A 21,860-nucleotide genomic window follows, 5' to 3' on the forward strand; every position below is an offset into this window, starting at 1 on the left:
TCTTTTTAAGAGAATAAAGGAAGAGTCATGAATCTTATATCCCATTGCCATTTCTGAGCAACTTTATTGTTCTCTGTAGAATTTTAGCTATAAGTAGTAGGATTTATTCATATCTCACAGAGATGTTTTTAACAGTGATGGGGGGGGGGGACTAGATCTGAAGTCAGAAAACGTGAATTTAACTCTTTCCTCTAATGCTTACCAACTTTATGTCTTGGAGCCAGCCAATTATATCTGCAGAATGAGCAGAGTAATTTACATCACATCTGGGTTCCTTCCATTTCTAGATGAATGAATGAAAAATCATTTATCTAAGCTCTCCATGTCCTGATTCCTATGATTGAAACAACACAAATTCTTATTATGGCAGTGGGAGAATGGATAGATTATGAATTGTTTCCAGCAGAAATTCTACAATGTTATACTTTCTATTATAGACCTCTTCATTCCTAAATTGGTTGTCATCTTGTCTAATGCTTTACTAATTCCAGCTGGAGAAAAGAATAGCTGTTACTCAGAACCATATTTGTTGCAATATATATATATATATCAAGGGATGGAGAATATGGAGCAACTCATGCTATAGTCATATCTGAAAGTAAAATATGTGAACATCTTCAAAGTCATTGTCAATGATGTTCATTAGGAAGTCATTTATTGGTTAAGAATTATAAACTAATACTATTCCCTACCTGCTACTTTATTCCTTTTTAGGATCAAGGCACTCAGGGAGCTCTGTACATGTGAGGATCCCTCAGTGAACAACTATTTGTCAACGGTGGAGAAACCTTTGTCTTGGCTTCTACTGCCCTTAGAAACTCCCAGGAATTGTTGCTATTTTAGTTGCTGTCTTAATGAGTTTTCCCATTCTCTACCTATCAAGCTTGACCCCTACATTATCTGTTTGGGATTTAGCAGCTATAACAATGTCTGCAGTTATTACTGCATCCTCCTGCACTCAAGCTTGAGTATTAGAATAGCTGATGAAGTTAGAGGGTAGATCCTCACATGCTGTGGGGGGGGGGGCTGCCCTCCACAAGGTCGGGGGTCTTTGGCTGAGTGTGGCAGCATCGGCGTAAATTGAAGAAGAAATAGGAAGCAATTAAAAGTTTCAACCTGCAGTCATGTGTCACAAGAGAACTGCTCTGCCTTCATTCAGGCTTGGCTTTATTTTATACCCTCATGGTTACATATCTCCTTAGCACATAGTTACATAGTTTCATTTCTTAAAGACATACGTGTTTCCTTACAGATAATTGGATAAGTCATAAGTCATACATTAACTTTTAACAAATCATTTAATCAATAATCTATGATTATCCTACATACTATGTTTCTGTAGATTCTAACAACAAATGAGAAGCTTTACAAAAGATGCATGTTTTCTTGTCACAGGCAGAATAGCCAGAGGTCAGTTCTCATTAACCTGTGAGGCTCAGACATGCGGTTAAGCTAAGAATAATTATTTGTTACTTTAATCAAATACACAATCAGATTTCTAAGGAGATAATCAACAAAACACTGTTGCCAAGTTGTAGGGTCAAAGGGTAGAAAAAGCATAGCCAGTTTTAGGTATTACTCCAATATCAGATTTTCATTTTTCTAATGTTTCACTAAAGTTTCCAAGACAGATTACCTAGGCTTCAGTTAGCAAAACAAATCAGTGAAGTATAATGTACCAGCCTCTCCCTGAAAGGCAATTAATATACCTCTCGTCCCTGGCCTGTACATGGGGGTGGGGGAACCCAAGCACAGCTTTGTTAGGGAGTTTTTATACTTGAAGAAAGGGGTCTCATTAAAGTGGGTACATAGGAATCCTTAAGTTTAATTTTGTAAGTAGGATCTCTTGGTAGTATTCTGGGGGGGTGAGGGTGGGGAGAGTGGAACATCTGTATTAACCTTGCAGGCATTTTGCTCTCATTTATTTTTCCTGGGGCTGAGTAAGGATAATAATCATAGCAATTCCAACAATAAGGGATGTTAGTGAGAGAAGTCACACAGAGGGGGTCTGAGTGGTTGTTTACATCCTTCTTGGGGACCTCCATGTGGTCCTCGGTTTCTACGTATGACCGTGTCAAACAGCGTTGGCTTGATGGCTCCTGATACTCATATCATTACATTTGCTAACCGGTCCAAGTTATTTGGTTACACTGGGAATTAGTGGGCTAATGATGAATTGAGAAATGTGGTATCCTGCTTCTGTATGAAAAACTATTCTTCTCTAGTAAGATAATCTCCATTACATTAATTGGACAAGTGTTATTAATTTATCAGTATACCAGCTTTTGATCAATGTAATTTTGATAAAAAGACTGATAATTTATTACTTACTAGATTAGTTCTTTTTAAAAAATACTTGTGCAGGAAGATAATTTTGTTATAATTGCAGGAAGTCTTTCCTGAGCTTTCTTAATTCTAGTTGCTTCCCTCGTGTTGATCATTTCTAATTTTTCTTGTATATGGCTTATTTGTACATAGTCTGCTGATGTGTTGTCTTCCCTATTAGATTACAAACTCCTTGTTTTTTCCTTTCTTTGTATCCCCAGCACTTAGCACAGTACCTGGTACTTGGTAGGTGCTTAGTAAATGTTATTAACTAATATGTCTAATCTTAATATAATATAGGAAATAGATAAAATAACATGACACAGACTTTTGACATTCAAATCAATAGGCATAGCAAAGAGTCCAAAAGAACCTAGGAACCACTTGAGTCAGCAAACATTTAATCTTACTGAGCAGAGAGATATAGCAGCTAAGAGTCATGGAATATTAACCCATTTGGAAGACTTTATCTAGGAAGATTACAAGCCTCATAAAATAGCAAAACAATGAAGAGGAAAGACAGTTTGAAGAAAAATCAGTGAGAGACACAACCAGGTGACAAGGTCATCCTGAGGATATTTAAGCATGAAAAGAGGAGAAGAACAAGAGATGAAAAATGGAAAAAAACTCCTAACCAACTACCAGTGATGGTAGAGCCACCCCTTTCTGATGTTCATAAAGTTATTCACAATTCTTGATGTGTAGCATGAGAAATAGCACTACAGAACATGTAGGAGACATCCTTGATTCATTTATGACAGGACCAGCAGACCTTCTCAAATTATGTTCTCTAATGGCACAATATACTGAAAAAAAATGTAGAGAATAAAGATTCCATTGTTTTTATTGTTTATTGAGCACCTTATATAAAAAAAACAACCATCACCACCATTTCATTGAAACATCCCCTTAACTTGCCTCACTCCAACAAGGTGTTTCCAAATATGTTTGCCAAAATCATACAAAAGTCATTGTGACCACAGTCTACTTTGTTTGACAGCTCTTTGATGATTAATATCAAGTGAATAATAAAACAGGGAAGCATGTTTGTTAGAAGCACTTTTCACTGGAAGCCATGGAACCCAAATGGAAGGAAGATTCCCTATAGGTAGTGAGGCCCTTCAGATGCCCTAAAGCAGTGCAGAGCATCCAAAATGAGATGTATAATCAGCTTGAATAATTCAGCCAGCCTATCCACGCATGCTTATACCTCACACAGATCTATAAGAATGCTTATACCTCACACAGATCTATGCCCTTGGATAAATAACCAACAAATTTAGTTCATCAGTACATGTGTCTTGATGAGTAGCCCTCTGGTGTGAGACCTATAGCTGGGTCCTTTTCAGAGCATCTACCTATCACCCAACTCCTCACCTGTGGCTCTAAGAAGCTGTAGCATGTACCATCTTGGCAGATGGTCCAAACCAGGTTGGGGGTAAATGATGAGCCTCAAACTAATCAGTGATTTAGGGGGAGGTCTACTCCAAGCCTGTGAAGGCTTTCCTGATGAAAAGGAGTTAATGAGAACAAGAAGGCTCTTGAAGTAGGCACTAGGGAGTGCTTAGAGATTGAGCAGACATTGAAGATGCCAAGATCATCCACTGTATTCAAGGCCATAGCCAGTCATCCTGACTTTTGTCATGCCATTGGACTTTGAAGAGAGTGAGACTGATGACTGTGCAACTCTGGCTTACTTAAATCCAATTCCTGCACAAGTCAAAGATACCATCCTGGAATGCCATGGGTCCTTTTAAAAAATGAAGGACAAACAACAAAAACATATGTTTTGCACAAATGCTGTGTATGGACAATGATCCAGGCCCCAAAATGAACACTAGAAAGAAATCTGGTTAGAGTGCCTTTATGTAATTCTGTAGAACTTTTAATAAGCCCAAGTTCTCCCTGAAAGGCATAGATCTGTCTGAGGACCCTGATTTTTAATATAAAAATTCTTCTGATGATGCTACGTGACTGAAAGTAGTTAAATATCATCCCTACAGAATTAAAGTTAAGAGTTCCATAAAGTGCCACAAGTTGAATATGAGTAGACTACAATACTTGACCAACCAATAATTACAACAGAGAAGTGACATAAAAGATGTCATCACAAAGAAGTATCGACTGGGGGAAAAAAGTGAACTGGTCATGTGTTGAGAGCAAAGGATAGCAAATGTCCATCTTGTAAGTTTTAGCATTAAGAGAATTCTAGGAAGGCCCCTAACAGTAGGTGAACCCTTTGTAGAGGATCTATGGGAAAACATTGACAAGAGACCTACAGGATGAGAAGCCATGGATGAGTCATGATCTCTGCTGGTTGAAGGGAATATCCATATTGGTGAGTTAAAATGCTATAGACATGTTAAAGTGTGTAGTAATTACAGTAGATCCTTATTTTGTGCAACCTATATGTTCTGTGACCCTTCATGTAAGTTGAAAATAGCACATAATAGAGAACCCCAATATTTAATAAGTATTTTTTTAAACTTTTACCTTCTGTATTGGAATCAATACTGTGTATAGGCCATGGGGGTCAAGTGACTTGCCCAGGGTCACACAGTTGGGAAGTGTCTGAGACCGGATTTGAACCTAGGACCTCCTGCCTCTAGGCCTGGCTCTCAATCCACTGAGCCACCCAAATGCCCCCAATAAGTATTTCTTATACCAACCTACCTAGGCACTTTACGACTTTTCTTAGGCTTATGAGAGCTACCAGCATCACTGTTGTACTTTGGGATCATGATTAATAACTAAATAGTGTTAATGAAATAAAGAGACACCCTACTTGCCCTACTGTGACATTGACATGACCTATTATAAGTGAGAACTCTAGACAAACATGGATGTGTGAACTAATGTTTGGTGAAAAACAGTATAATGATTCACACTAATGCTTCTTAGAGTAAGGAGGAACATGATCGGTTAAACTACTGCAAGACTTTATGTCCCTGAGGAAAATGGCACGAATTTATTAGCACATAATTAAAAATTTTTATTTTATGTATTTTTCTGCCTTTATTTTTTATGATTGCCAGTGATATTTATCTGAATTTATGTGTGTTGAGTTTGTGTAATACAAGGTCCTACTGTATAGCGATTAAGCATGGACAGAGAAGATGTAGAATTGAATCTGGATTTCTGCTATTACAAAATTACCCACAGTATTTCCTCAACAATCTATTATGAGGGGCAGTTAGGTCACACAGTGGATAGCAAACCAGGTCTAGAGTCAGGAGGACCTGGGTTTAAATCTGGCCTCAAGCACTTTCTACCTCTATAACCTTGGGCAAGTCACTTAACTCCAATTGCCTAGCCCTTTACTGCTTGTAGTGATTCTAAGACAGAAGGCAAGAGTTAAAGAAATTTAAAAGAAAAGGAATTAAATGAGTAGTGAACCCCCCCCCCCATGCCAAGATGGCATAACAATCTCTTACAAGGATTTGAAAACAAAATAACCAGAGTTAATATAGTGCCCGTAAGTAATTTTGTTTTGCCTTCATGGTCCTTTTGGGAACACTAGTTTTCTTTTTAAATGCTCTTCCCAGAGAGTTATTGACTTTGGCTATTGGGTCTTTACCCCCACCCCCACCCCCCAAAACATCTTGGAACCTACAGTTCAAAGGAACCTCTGGTACTGTAGGCCTATGTGCTATTACAGAGATGATCCAATTAATTTCTCTTCTACTTCAAGCATTCCTTACATGTGGGAACAAAAAATTCTTAAGGTTGTCAAGCTGCTGTCCTCGTAATCTTTTAACCAATGCTTGTTGGAAGTTTGAAAATCACTTTAAAATTATCTTAGTGTCCTTTTAATGTTGGGTGGTTCCATCCAGTAATATATGGGGATGTCGTTTTGATGAAGTAATACCTTACTCATTCATCAAGGCAACGGTTGTCTTATGCTATATTTATGGCATGAATCTACTCTCAGATTGACAGTGGACTCATAATGTCATAGAGTAATGCACCATCAGAGCAGCAAGACATTGAGCCTGTATCAGGCAAGGACATCATTTTAAAAATGGTGCCAGTTTAATACATTGATTTTTAAGCACGATTCCAACTCATAAAAGCTTCTCAGAATATGTTCCAAGTTCATTGTTATTATTATTTTGAAATAAATCTTGAAAGGAGAATAAATATTTTGACGAGCTCAGCATCTCCTAGTATAGGCTGTAGAGATTGGGAGGTACCTTTGTAGTTGGTTTTCAAGACCTTTTTGCCAGTGTGACATTCTTGGTTAACATTTTACCTATATACTTTGTGAGAGTTTTAAGTGACAACCACATTTATACATATCTAGGCAATCATTTTACTTCTCTCTTTTTTTAAAACCCTTACCTTCTCTCTTAGAATCGGTCCAAGGCAGGAAAGTGGTAAGGGCTAGACAATTGGGATTAGTGACTTTCCCAGGGTCACACATCTAGGAAGTATTTGAATCCATATTTGAACTCAGGACCTCCCCTTTCCAGACCTTTATTCACTGAGACAACTAGATGCCCCTAACCATTTACTTCTTAAATAACCTTTATACTGTCTGAGGAGCCCTTAACCTGTCTTGCACCAAATTGGGTTTCTCCAGAGCAAGGCTAACTAATCTCCCATCCTTCCCACATCCCTCAAGGTTCTAGTAGTAGTAGATTCTTCTCTAATTCTGTTCTCAAGTCCCTAATATTAATTACGAGTTGATAGTATCTCTCCTGTATCAGTGATCTAGGGATGAATATGGTATTCTTTAGCCAGTTAACATCAGTTAGCTTTTACAAAAGGGATATTTACTGAGAAGAGAGACAAGAAAAGTGCAAACATTACCTCTCCCCTCCATCACTCCAACTAGTGGCACAAGACATTGTTTCAGATGTTTTCCTTTCTCCTCAAGGTTAATACTCCCTGGCCCCCTTATAGCTGATGACAGAGCATCCTCTTTTCTCTCTGATGGCCTTGATTTATGAATCTTCCACTTACCTGCACCATGCCTCAAAACTTCTCTCTTTATCCAAATTTTTTGCCTTAGCTCTGAGGAGTATTATACCTTCTCCTCGTTAAGCTGTCTTCTAGCTTAAGCAAAGCCCTCAAGGCACTTCTAGACTTGTACATCTGTCTACAAGGTGATGGTTTTTAAAATAAAGTTAGCATTGGATGAGCCCTTTTGGTCCAGAATTTCTTCTAGAAAATCTTTGTTAGGTCCAGTTGGTATCTGTTTCTGTGGACACTTGGGTGAATCGATATCTTACCTAAAATATTTTTTAACCTGACACCTAAAAGTGGTCTGCACTCAGTAGATGATTAATTAATGTTTGTCAAATTGGGTTAAATATCCTTTCAGTTTTTTCTTCCTCTCTACTCTCTGAAGAAATTATAAATCGATCAGTCTGACACTATAAAAATTGATTTTGATAAGAAGAAAGGAAAGAAAGAATGTTGTGTTAGACCCCACTCTAAGTGTGTGAGAGACACTCATTTTGGGAATGAACATGTATTTCCCACTGTTGGAGTTGACTATCCCCAGTTGACATTCACCAGTAGATATCTTGTCTAAGTTGCTTGTTCTTTTCCTTTAATCAGTTTGTATAATAGTGGTTTTAACTTCATATCTTAAGATGCCCTATTGTAGTAATTTTTTTCTCTTCTCTAATCTATACCTAAATAAATGGTTTATCATATTTCTGAGAATAGAATAGTGGTAATAGTAATCTTTCCTTTATTGCAGAGTAAGAAATCTTGAAATTTTAGTCTGTTCAGTTTTGTAGGGAAGAACAGGTAGGTGCAAATGAGATAATTGGAGGATGAACTGATAAGAGGAGAAAAGAAGCATTTCTCCTCTGTTCCCATTTCGTTGTTCAGAGTGAAGTCAGCTTCATTTTTTATGACACTATCAAAATTTTCCTCTAACCCTAGGGTTATGATTTCTACTTGAAAAATGAAAGAAGAAAAAAACCACTTCAAAATATGGTTCCCCAGAAATTAAGTGATATCATAATATCAATATATCATCTGCATTGATTGGCCATATCAGCCCCTCCCTGGAATCCTTGTTCAGCTCACTACACATTCCTAAATAAATTCCTTATTATTGCAAACCATCTGGACTGAGTTTTCCATCTGCTCTTATCCCATATGACCTTGCTCCTGTTTTGTAGACTTAATACTAGCAGCAACTCATATTTATATTGTGTTTTTTTTCATTATAATCCTGTGATTACTTCAGTGTCATTTTAACTTTGGGTGGATACATCTAGTAATATATAGGATTGTCCTTATTACCCCATTAATTCAGCTAGGCAAGAGTTATTTTACAATATATATAGTTCATTATATCATTCCCATTTTACAGATGAGAAAACTAAACCTTAGGGATGTTGTGACTTGCACAGAAAAAGTCAGAACTAGAACTGATGATATCCAGGTCTTGTGGCTGTAAAACCTTCTCTTTCCCCCCATCTCTCACCCTCAGCTAATTCTAAAAAGCTGTCAAAATAATCATTGCAAAAAACATGTCAGCTACCATCTGTATTCCAAAGGGATCAAAGAAAAATGAAAAATGAAAAAACAAAACCTCATATATGCAAAACTGCATATAGCAGCTCTTTTTTTTTTGTGGTGGCAAGGAATTGGACATTCAGGGGGTGCCCATCATTTGGAGAATCTCTGAACAAAGTTATGGTCTATGATTGTGATGGAAAACTGTTGAGCTATAAGAAATGATGAACAAGATACTTTTAGAAAAATCTGGAAAGACTTACATGAACTGATGCAAATTAAAGTGAGAAGAACCAGGAGAGCATTTTACATAGTCACAGTGGTATAGTAATGACAAGCCCCTGTGACTTAGCTACTCTGTTCAGTAGAAAAATCCGTGACATTTCCAAAGGATATGCGATTAAAAAAAAAAAGGTTATTTAATTTCAAAGAGAGAACTGAAGAACTCTGTTTCAAGAACTGTATTCAAAAGGGAAGCCTATTCAAAAATGTTTTTCTTGCTATTTTTTCCAACATGGCTAATATGGAAATGTTCTACATGATTTGATATGTATTTTTTAAACATTATTTTATTTGGTCATTTTCATACATTATTCATTGGAAAAATAGATTATTTTCTTTTCCTCCCCCCCCCCCCCCCCCCCCGGCCTGCTACCCCTCCCCTAGCCAATGCGCGATTCCACTGGGTATCACATGTGTCCTTGCTCTGAACCCATTTCCTTGTTGTTGGTATTTGCATCAGGGTGCTCATTTAGCATCTCTCCTCAATCATATCCCCTCCACCCCTGTAGTCAAACAGTTGCTTTTCCTCGGTGTTTTTACTCCCATAGTTTGTCCTCTGCTTGAGGAGTTTTTTTTTCTCATAGATCCCTGCAGATTGTTCAGAGACATTGTAAAGTCATTAATAGAGAAGTCCATTACGTTCGATTGAACCACAGTGTATCAGTATCTGTGTACAATGTTCTCCTGGTTCTGCTCCTTTCACTCCGCATCACTTCTTGGAGGTTGTTCCAGACTCCATGGAATTCCTCCACAAAATAGTTTTGATTTCTTTAACTGAAAACTGCCTATTCATGTCCCTTGCCCATTTATCAATTGGAGAATGGCTTGATTTTTTGTACAACTGTTTTAACTCTATAAATTTGAGTAATTAGACTTTTGTCAGAGGTTTTTGTTATGAAGATTGTTTACCAGTTTGTTGCCTCCCTTCTAATTTTAGTTTCATTGGTTTTGTTTGTACAGAAACTTTTTAATTTGATGTAGTCAAAATTATTGATTCTATTTTTGTGACTCTTTCTAAGTCTTGCTTGGTTTTAAAATCTTTCCCTTCCAAAAGGTCTGACATGTATACTATTCTGTATTCACCTAATTTACTTATAGTTTCCTTCCTTATGTTCAGGACATTCACCCATTCTGAGTTTATCTTGGTGTGTAGGGTGTGATGTGTTGATCCAAACCTAATCTCTCCCACACTGTCTTCAAATTTTCCCAGCAGTTTTTATCAAATAGTGGATTTTTGTTCCAAAAGCTGGGGTCTTTGGGTTTGTCATAGACTGTCTTGTTGAGGTCATTTACGCCAAGTCTGTTTCACTGATCCTCCTTTCTGTCTCTTAGCCAGTACCATATTGTTTTGATAACCACTGCTTTGTAATATAGTTTGAGATCTGGGACTGCAAGGCCACCTTCCTTTGTATTTTTTTTTCATTATTTCCCTGGATATCCTTGATCCTTTGTTCTTCCAAATGAACTTTGTTATGGTTTTCTCTAATTCAGTAAAAAAAAATTTTGGAAGTTCAATGGGTATGGCACTAAATAGATAGATAAGTTTGGATAGGATGGTCATTTTTATTATGTAAGCTCATCCCATCCATGAGCAATCAATGTTTTTCCAATTGTTTAGATCTAGTTTTAACTGTGTGGAGAGTGTTTTGTAGTTGTTTTCATATAGTTCCTGTGTTTGTCTTGGCAGATAGATTCCTATATATTTTATATTGTCTAGGGTGATTTTGAATGGCACTTCTCTTTCTAATTCTTCCTGGTGACCTGGGTTGGAAATATATAGAAATGCTGATGACCTATGCGGGTTTATTTTGTATCCTGCAACTTTGCTAAAGTTGTTGATTGTTTCAACTAGCTTTTTGGTTGATTCTCTAGGATTCTTTAAGTAAATCATCATATAATCCACAAAGAGTGACAGCTTGGTCTCCTCATTGGCAATTTTAATACCTTCAACTTCTTTTTCTTCTCCAATTGCTACTGCTAGTATTTCTAGTACTATATTAAATAGTAAAGGTGATAATGGGTATCCTTGTTTTACTCCTGATCTTATTGGGAAGGTGTTGAGTTTATCCTCATTGCAAATGATGTTTGCTGATGGTTTTAGATATATACTGTTTATTATTTTTAGGAAAGGCCTGATAATCATGTGATTTTTGTTGGTTTGCTTGTTAATATGGTCAATTTTGTGGATGGTTTTCCTAATATTGAACCATCCTTGCATTCCTGGTATGAATCCTACCTGATCATAGTGGATAACCCTTTTGATGACTTGCTGGAGTCTTTTTGCTAGTATCCTATTTAAGATTTTGCTTCTCTATTCATTAGGGAGATTGACCTATAGTTTTCTTTCTCTGTTTTTAATCTGCCTGGCTTTGGGATCAGTACCATGTTTGTGTCGTAAAAAGAATTTGGTAGAACCCCTTCTTGGCTTATTCTGTCAAATAGTTTGTATAATATTGGGATTAGTTGTTCTTTGAATGTTTGATAGAATTCATTTGTGAATCCATCTGGACCTGGGGGTTTTTTCTTAGGGAGTGCTTTGATGGCTTGTTCAATTTCTTTTTCTGATATGGGGTTGTTAAGGTAATTTATTTCTTCCTCTTTTAGTCTAGGCAATTTATATTTTTGTAAGTATTCATCCATATCACCTAGATTGCCATATTTGTTGCCATATAATTGGGCATAGTAGTTTTTAATGATTGCCTTAATTTCCTCTTCATTAGAGGTGGGGTCTCCCTTTTCATCTTGGATACTATCAATTTGGTTTTTTTCTTTCCTTTTTTTAATTAGACTGACTAGTACTTTGTCTATTTTATTTTTTTCAAAGTACCAGCTTCTAGTCTTATTTATTAAATCAATAGTTCTTTGACTTTCAATTTTATTGATTTCTCCTTTGATTTTTAGGATCTCTAATTTAGTCTTCATCTGAGGATTTTTAATTTGTTCACTTTCTAATTTTTTAATTTGCGTGCCCAATTCATTGACCTCTGCTTTCTCTAGTTTGTTAATATATGAACTCAAGAATATAAATTTCCCCCTGAGTACTGCTTTGGCTGCATCCCATAGGTTTTGAAAGGATGTCTCATCATTGTCATTTTCTTCAATGAAGTTATTGATTGTTTCTATGATTTGTTCTTTAACTACCCGGTTTTGGAGAATCATATTGTTTAATTTCCAATTAATTTTTGATTTATCTCTCCATGTACCCTTAATAATTATTATTATTTTCATCGCATTGTGGTCTGAGAAGGTTGCATTTATTATTTCTGCTCTTTTGCACTTGTTTGCAATGCTTTTGTGCCCTAATACATGGTCAATTTTTGTGAATGTACCATGTGCTGCTGAAAAGAAGGTATATTCCTTTTTGTCCCTATTTATTTTTCTCCACATATCTACTAACTTTAATTTTTCTAAGATTTCATTTGCTTCTCTCACCTCTTTCTTATTTATTTTTTGGTTTGATTTATCTAGTTTGGATAGAGGAAGGTTCAGATCTCCCACTAGTATAGTTTTTCTGTCTATTTTATCCTTGAGCTCCTTTAGTTTCTCCTTTAGAAATTTGGATGCTCCGCCATTTGGTGTATACATATTGAGTACAGATATTTCCTCGTTGTCTATACTGCCTTTTATCAGGATGTAGTTACCTTCCCTATCTCTTTTAACTAGATTTATTTTTACTTTGGCTTTGTCAGATATGATTGCTACTCCTGCCTTCTTTTTATCATTTGATGCCCAATAGATTTGGCTCCATCCTCTTACTTTCACCCTATGCGTATCTACCTTCCTCATGTGTGTTTCTTGCAGACAGCATATGGTAGGGTTTTAGATTCTAATCCACTCTGCTATTTGCTTGCGTTTTATGGGTGAGTTCATTCCATCCACATTCAGAGTTATGATTACTAGCTGTGTATTTCCCAGTATTTTGATTTCTACTCCTGTTCCTGCCTTTTCTTCTTTCACTATTTCCTTCTACACCAGTGTTTGTTTATACTGCTTCCCTCCCCACCTGTCTGTTTTTTACCCTTCTACTTCCCTATAGGGTGCAAATCTATTCTCTGCCCCAATGGATTGGATTGTTCTTCCCTCTTTGGGTCAGTTTCAAAGCACGTAAGAGTTGAGTATTTCCTATTTCCAACCTCTTTACCCTTCCAATGTTCTCCCACCTCCCGCCATGAACTACTTTGTGACATATCAATTTACCCCCATTTGTTTCTTTTCCCATTTCTTTTAGTATTAGCTTCTTTTTTTTTTTAGTTCTGGTTATTTATATATATATATATATATACACACACGTATATATACACACACGTATATTTATTTATGCATGCATATATCTATATACCTATTTATGTCTTGTCCTTTCATCCCATACAGTTTGTCACTGTTCCCTCTAAGTGTAATTCTTCTAGCTGCCCAGGTAATAGCAACAGTTTTTAAGCTTTACCAATGACCTATTTTCTTATAGGGATACATATTTTAACTTATTGAGTCTCTTTAAAAAATATCTTTGTTGTTTTGTTTTGTTTTTCTTTTTCTCCTCTTTTTTAATGACCTTTTGATGATTCTCTTGAGTTCTGTGCTTGGACATCAAATTTTCTGTTCAGGTCTGGTCTTTTATTTATGAATGCTTGGAATTCTTCTATTGTTTTGAATGACCATACTTTCCCCTGTAAGACTATAGTCAGTTTTGATGGGTATTTTATTCTTGGTTGTAGACCTAGTTCCCTTGCTTTCCGGAATATCATATTCCATGCCTTTTGGTCCTTCAGTGTGGATGCATCCTGAGTTATCCTCAGTGTGTTTCCGTGGTATCTGAATGGCTTCTTCTTGGCAGCTTGTAATATCATTTCTTTGGTCTGATAGTTTTTGAGTTTGGCTATAACATTCCTGGGTGTTGTCAGTTGGGGATTAAATACAGGAGGTGACCTGTGGATTCTTTCAATCTCCACTTTAACCTTTTGTTCTAGGATATCAGGACAGTTTTCCTGAATAATTTCCTGTAGTATTATGTCCAGGCTTTTTCTTTTGTCATGGTCTTCTGATAGACCTATGATTCTTAAATTGTCTCTTTTTGAACGATTTTCTAAATCGTCTGTTTTGTGAATGAGATGCTTCATATTTTCCTCAATTTTTTCATTCTTTTCATTTTGTTTTATAGTGTCCTGCTGCCTTGTAAGGTCACTTAATTCCAGTACTTTTATTCTGGTTCTTAAAGACTGGATTTCATCCCTGGCATTTTGGTCATCCCTCTCCTTCTGGTCTGATTTTCTTTGGAGGTCATCTTTCATCCTCCTTACCTCATCTTTCATCTCCTTTTTCTCATCTTTTATCTTCTTCACTTCATCTTTCATCTCCTTTACCTCATTTTCCAGCTGGTTGATTTTGGCTTTCAAGACACTATTTTCTCATTTTAGTTCAAGTGCCTCTGTTTCCAGATGACTTATCTCAATTTTTAAGTCTTTTCCCAATTGTCTTCAGCCTCTCTTAATTGTGTTTTGAGTTCTTCCATAGCCTGTATCCAATTCGCTGGGATTTCTTATTTATCGTTTGCTCATCTCTCCCCCTCTGTTCCATTTGCTGAGTAGAAGCTGTCTATTGTAGTTTCTTTCTTCTTTTTCTGTTGTTTGCTCAAATTCACCCCTTCTTTACTCTCCGTATTTGTGCTCTTGCTCCTCTCATTTTTTTTTTTTTTGGTTTGGGTGCTTCTGTCAGTCACCCCTCTTGGAGCTTTAACAGGAGATCTCTTGGTGTAGTCTCTGGTGGAGGTTTGTTTGGGTTTGAGCTTCCCTGTCCTCTGGAGGCTTTTGATTGGATTAAAGTCCAGCAGTCAATGAGGATGGGTGTGGAGCCTGGGCTTCCCTGAAATCTGGAGACTTTGGATGGGATTAAGTTCAACTTAGTTGGTCTGGGTGTGCTCTGAGTCCAAAACTTCCTGGAAGGCTAGAGCAAATATGGAGGATCTCTACAGCTCTGGCCAGGCTGCCAGGTGTATGCTCCCTTTCTAGCCCCCTCCCCGTCATCTGTGTTGGAGACTCTGAACTTATCACAGCCCTGGTTGCAATGTATGTCCTCCAGACCAGCACCTTTGCTCGCCCAGAAGTTCCTGCTGCCGCTGGGGTCTGTGAGTCTCAGTGCTCTGGGTGGGAGGGGGGATGGGTCCTGGGACCTTCCTTCAGTCTTCCCCTTAAACCCGAGTGTTCTCGGATTCTGGCTTTTTGGGGGGCGTACCTTTTGAATTCAGTCCAGGAGGAGGGTTCCTTGCCTCTCTCTTGTTGTGAATCTTAAAATTTCTCAGAATTGTGAATGTTAAAAATTCTCAGACTCTACCTGAGAACATTTGGTTAAGGCCATTCCCCACTGAGAACTCTAACCTTACTCCACCCATACTTAAACATACTTTAGGGGAAGATAAAGTTGTAAACTCCTTACTGAACAATGAAAAGGACTTAAACCCATACTTAAAGTGAAGCAAAAACTCTTAAGCTAAGTCTATTTTTAGCTCTAATACAAAAAGGGTGCTAAGTACCTATGAAGGTCAAATTAATCACTAAAAGGTCAGGCAACTTGCAAACTTGCAAGGGGAAAAGAGGTGTGAACTTACTCAGAAGTTTTAGTCTACCCAGAGAAGCTGAGAACTAAAGATGTGAATTAAGAATGGTCAGTCCTTTGGAAAACGTCTACTGTGATTGGTAGATGTGAAAACTTAGGGGAGGTGACATAGGAGAAAATTCTCTTTAAAAGGAGGTCAGAAAGGTCTCTGAAGAAAAGTTCAGCTTGCCAAAGCTGAATTGGAGGCTGGGCTCTCTCTTGGTAGCTGAACTTAGTTCAGCTTCCTAAGCTAAACTGGAGGGTCTCTCTGAACACTAGGGTTTTGCTTGGAAGGATCTTGTGGTGAGTGATTAAAGACTGACTTAGTTTTCTTTCTTAAGGCTCAGGCCTAGGCCAACATGGCCTAGGCCCTTCAAACTATATTTCTCTTATTCTCTCTCCCTTTCATTAATTCCTTAATTTGTATTAATTAAAATCTCCATAAAACCCAGCTGACTTGGGTATTTCATATTTGGGAATTTTTCCCATGGTGACCACTTTATTTTTGATTTAACTCAAGACACTTTCTTGAAACCATATTTTCGCGGTCACAGTTTAAAGCAACCACTCTTTTAACTGTAACATTGTTAAGTTTGTTTTTCAGTCCTCTGGGAGCATTCAGTTTATGATTGGTTAGGAAGGGTATTCAGAGGTCTGAACTTCTCCTTCTAGGCCGCCATCTTGACTCCGCCTCTATTTGACATGTATTAAGGATATCATATTGCTTGTGTTCTCAATGAGTAGGGGAAGGCTGGAGGGAGGGAGAGAATTTGACATTGAACACCTTTAAGTCAATGGGGAGAGAGAGGGGGGGGGGAGAGGAGAGGGAGGGAGAGAGAGGGAGAGGGGGGGGAGAGAGAGAGAGAGAGAGAGAGAGAGAGAGAGAGAGAGAGAGAGAGAGAGAGAGAGAGAGAGAGAGAGAGAGAGAGAGAGAGAGAGAGAGAGAGAGAGAGAGAGAGAGAGAGAGAGAGAGAGAGCTGAATGTCTAACCATATTAAGTCCTCTCCTGCTCAAGAACCTTCATGGCTTCTGATTGACTGTAAGATAAGATCCAAATTCCTTAGCTTGGTAGCTAAAGCCCCTCAAAATCGGAATCTAGTCTATCTTTTCAAATTTCCCTTCAAATATTCTGTATTCCAGCCAAACCTGGTTTACTTGCTAATTCATGAAAGTGGCAATCTGCTTCCTGCTTTCAGGAAGAGGAAGACCATTAAGGCTGTCCCATGCTTCTTCTTGCCTCCTTCCTCCCCTCTATCCTCTATGCTCCTTTCTTCCCTAGCTTTCTCCAAGGCTTACTTCATGTGCCGTTATCAAGGCAGTATTTAATTTTAATAAATCAGATGTTCTTTTTTGTTTTTTGTCAAATAATATTTATTGTCAAATAATAAGCCACTAGGATTTTGTATTTTCTTTGCCTTTCACTAAACTGGGATAACACTTGTGGGGTTCTGCCCATTTTTTACCTTAATTAAAAATGCCCTGATGTACAAAAGTTAAACATCAGTAAAAAAGATGATTTTTTTCATCTTTTTTTTTTTACAAATGAGTATATTAGAGTTAGAAAAACTTCTAATACTCCTGATATTTTCTGTCTGTGTGACCTTGGACAATCATTTAGCCCCTTGGAGCTTCAATTTCTTCTTCTGTAAGTTGGGGACAACAATGCCTGGAGCTTTTACTTTCTGAGGTTTTGTTTTTGCTTTTTGTTTAAGTGGTAAAGTACATTATTGACTTAAATTTCTTTTTCTTTTCTTTTGGCAGATATTCTTTTTGAATCACTTTCACTTTAGAATATATCCTTCCTCTCTTCCCTTACCCTTGAATCCTCTCCCTTGTAAAAAAAGATCTGAAGAGACGGACACACACACACACACACACACACACACACACACACACACACACACACACACACATGAAAAAAATTTAACACAATCTTCCAAATACATGATAGAATTGGACTAAATGACCTCTATGATCTATTTCAGCTCAATATCTGTGATCGTATAATCCTCACTATTAGAGTTTAGGCTCTTTTAGGATAAGGATTTCTATCTGTATATCCAATACCTAGCACACTGTCATAGAGAATACACTGAATAAATATTTTTCTCATTCACTCATCTAGTTGCATGTCCCAGTCTGGATGGTATATATTTTCTCACCTACTTTGTTTTAACAGTACAGATAGTTAAACTATTTCTATTTTATTAACATGGATTTCACTAAAGTCTTCAAAGAGTTCTAGGTCTTGGTGCACTTAATATGACATTTAGAAATTTGAAAATTTCATTATTAATAAGAAATCTGAGCTCAGGCTTGGTGGCAGCCTATAATCTCTACCACACCAGCCAAGAAAATAAAGAGGCCTCTCTCCAAAACTTTGGTCCCCGAGTGATGGCCTTGTTTCTGGCCCTACTAACCCAATGAAGCTCACATACAAATACAAAACCACATATAACTTTTATGCCACCTTCAAACAGTTGTGAAAAGGGGCTACAGCAAAGAATAAAAATGACTATTCTTGGACCACCTAGAAATATTAATTTAGCTTTTGATATCCCTAACTATTTCCAGTTGACATCTCTATAATGTTTTTAGCTTTGCAAAGCATCTTCTTTGAAATTCATTAGCAGCCCTGTCATGAGGTAGATCATATAGATAATTTTATCCCCATTTTACAGATGAGGAAACTGAGGTACTAAGAATTCAATGAATTATTCCAATTCACCTCAGTTCAATTAAAGCATTACCTCTCTGTCAGGCACGGTGTTAGGGATGAGGCATATGAAGACAGAAATAAAGCAAACCTTCTTGAGGCACTTTACATTCTGCTAGGGGTTGGGGAGCTATCCTAAGTGAATTCAAAGTATATACAAAATAATTTTGGTCTTGGCGAAATACTGGCCCCAACTGTGGGGAGAGAGAGACTCAAGACTGGTGGCTTGTAGGAGATGGTGCTTGAGCTGAGCATTGAAGGGAGCCAAAGGTTCTGTCCAGCCTAGGGGGGCAGCCATGTAGCACAGTAGCCTGGAACCCGGAGACTTGGCTTCACATCTGTCCTCAGACACTTCCTAGCTGTGTGGCCCTTGGCAAGTCACTTAATTCCTATTGCCTAGCCCTTACATCTCTTCCTCCTTGGAACCAATATGTGTTTAGATTCCAAGAGGAAGAGAAGGCTTTTTAATTAAAAAAAAAAAAGGTCATTGAAATAGTCCATATGACCAATGATGAGGGCTTTGAATTAGGGCAATAATTATGAGTTGGGTAGAGCATGAAATCAAGAGATCCTGGAGAGAGAAACAATGCCCTTTGGCAAGTGACACATGTGGGATGAGAGAGGATTACAGTGGGGGTGCCCTTTGGTGTCTTCCCAGCCTCCTCCCCCTTCCTTCCGCCTCACTTCATCCTCCTCTTCCTTTAAGCTACCCAGCCAGTATCTTCTACATGAAGCCTTTCCTGATCCCTGCAGCTACTGGTGCTGTCCCTTCCAAACTACTTTGGATCCCTCTCCATGTATTTGTAATTATTTGCTTTATATTTATGTTGTGTGATGTGTGGATGCCTATGTGCCTGCACATGTACTTGTCTCCATTAGATTGTAGCTCTTTGAAGAAAAAAAGATGGCTTCATTCTTTGTATCTTGGTGACTAGCACTTGCTTGGCACATGATAGGTACTCAATAAATACTTTTTTGATTGATTGAAGTTCAGAAAAAGGAGGTTTGGGGGGGAAAAGAATAAATTCTGTTTTGAACATATTGTGTTTGAGATACCTTTGGGATATAGTTCACAATGTTCAGCATTCAGTTGGAGATATAGGACTGGAGGAGAGACTGGGGCTAGAAATATAGATTTGGGAGACATCTACAGAGAAATAATAATAATTAAACTAATTAGTTGGTAAGAGAGTCTAGAGACAAAAGAGAAGAGAGTCCAGGACACAGCCTTGAAGAGTACCTGTAGTACCTCAATAAGATACCCATCCTTAGTTCATCTATCGAATAACACATCTCCTCCAATATAAGACAGTATGATAGAGTGGAATGAGCAGCTCACTGTGAATTTGATCTATCTCATTTTAGATCTATCCTCTTTGTACCTAGTTGTTGCATGCTGCCCCCCATTGAATTGTAAGCTCCTTGAAGGCAAGGGTTGTGTTTGCCTTTCTCTGTATCCTCAGGGCTTGGCACAGTGCCTGGTACATAGTAGATGCAGAATACACACTTGCCCAATTGTCTTGACCCTCATTCTCTCACCTGGTTTGCTTTTTAAGTTGCTATGCTACTTACTATGGACTAGACACAACTGCTCTGGGCATGAGTTGACTCACTGTAACATTAGAAAATTGAACTCTATCCCTCTGATTCTGTGGTTTCCTCTTCTTCCACGTTAACAGATTTATGATGTTCATTTAAATGACTTATGAGCAAATTTCCTGAGTCAAGAATGGAGAGGGATTAAATGAATGTTTATTATGTTCTACCTAATTGAAAAGTGCGTATTCTCAGGGGGAAAATGTGTGTGTGTGATGCTATTATTTTAGGGAAGCTAATGAAAGATAAGTATGACATTTAAAGCATGGCTTTAAATGAATGTACATGGCTTAAAGTGAATGTACGTTTATGATTTTTGTACCTCTGTCAGACTCAGGGGGAAAAGAAAACATTTTAAGAACACATTCACACACACATTTAAAGATTGATGTCAATAAAGAATACCAGTTTATCAGCTCTCTAAAACATGTCTGTGTTTTGGCATGTACTCTATCTCCAACATATTTTAATAGTGGTAAATATATTTATGGATAACAATCAAATGGTGCCTATTTTTATAGATAAGACTTAGGGAGCCTTATCTTGGCTAATGCTTCCTACGAATGAATTTTATATCCTCCTTTACCGGGTCTTTTCAGTGTAGTAGTGACTTTTGATAATGTCCTTAACAGTGTCATCTGTAACAGTTTCTTGTTGAAGACTTACATCAGTTGAAACCCTCCTGGCTTCTCACATTACAACCACCCTAATATGAACCCTTCTCACCTCTTCCTTAGAAAATTACAGCAGTTTCCTAAAGAAGCCTCCTCACATCCAGCCTCTAGTCCATATTCCAAATAGCTGTGCCAGATTGATATTCCTAAAGCACAGGGTCTACTGAGTCTCTCTCTGCTCGTGAAACTTCAATGGTTTCCCACAGTAAAAGAAAATGCCTTTTCTTTGCCGTTTAAAACCCTTTGTAATCAGGCTCTGGTCTATCACACATCTTCCCTCTATCCCTTTGGTCCAGCCATCCTGATCTATGCATTTAATCCTCCGCTTTCCTTTTCCTCCACTGATTGCTCATCATGTCACAGGGGTGACCATGGGCCTTGAAGGGCTACTGCAGCAGAATTCAAAGTATGACAGCTCCTACCCAAGCTTTGACTATGGGCTGCTGTAAAAGGCCAGTCTAGCTCCATTCAAAGAGGCAAATTAACGAGGTTGACCCTCAGGTAGTTTGGTCATGGCAACTCTTGAAGACTGCCACTAAAATGCAAAGGTCCTGCAGTCTTTACTAGGAGAAAGTATGCCCACACTGCCAAATTCATGTCCTTGATGTTTACTTATACTGAATTCTTTAATCTTTGGTAGCATCAAAATAAACATTTTACTGGGAATAATTCTTATATTTTGTGCTGGTTAAAGCATGTATGGGATTTAAGATGCCGTATTTTAATAGTGTCTGGAGAAGATGGAGACGATGACTAGGTTGTTAAGGGTTCTGGGAACCATATTATAGGAGAAATGTTTGTAACAATTGGAAAAGGAGAAGGACTTTGATTGATGATTCCTGCATTTGGATATTTGAAAGGCTGCCATAAGGCATCATCAATAGACTTAGTTAATTCTGTGGGAGAAGTGGGACTGGTGAAGAAAAGTTACAGGAAGGATGCTCTTAGCTCAGTTATAAAACAAAACTAGAACTAAAAAAAAAAGGCATTCCTTATAATTAAAGCTATCAAACAGCAGAATGGGCTTCCTTACAAAATAATTCAGTTCCATTCATTGAAACTATTTAAGCATAACTAGTTGAGTCAAGAATAATTTAGACTGTAGCATCACTTCCAATTTCTAAAATGCTAGGCAGAATGCGTTCAGATAAATTTTTTTAAACCTTTCTATCTTAGTAACAACTTGCCTAGGTCTCACAGTT

The 21,860-nt window shown here is 37.7% G+C and overlaps 1 protein-coding gene across 12 annotated transcripts in view; it reads left to right on the top strand.

The window, feature by feature from the left end:
- TBC1D1 (TBC1 domain family member 1) overlaps window positions 1-21,860 on the top strand; it is a 341,861-nt gene that overhangs the window by 242,948 nt on the left and 77,053 nt on the right. Inside the window, exon 1 of one of the 12 annotated variants that reach the window (XM_007496577.3) lies at window positions 4,423-4,663. The exons of the other annotated variants lie outside the window; for them this stretch is intronic. The gene's annotated coding sequence lies outside the window, so the exon portion shown is untranslated. Of the gene's footprint in view, window positions 1-4,422; window positions 4,664-21,860 lie in introns of those variants that run through there. 12 annotated transcript variants of the gene reach the window in all.

The sequence above is a fragment of the Monodelphis domestica genome, chromosome 6, assembly GCF_027887165.1.
Source record: "Monodelphis domestica isolate mMonDom1 chromosome 6, mMonDom1.pri, whole genome shotgun sequence".
Classification (NCBI taxonomy): domain Eukaryota; kingdom Metazoa; phylum Chordata; class Mammalia; order Didelphimorphia; family Didelphidae; genus Monodelphis; species Monodelphis domestica.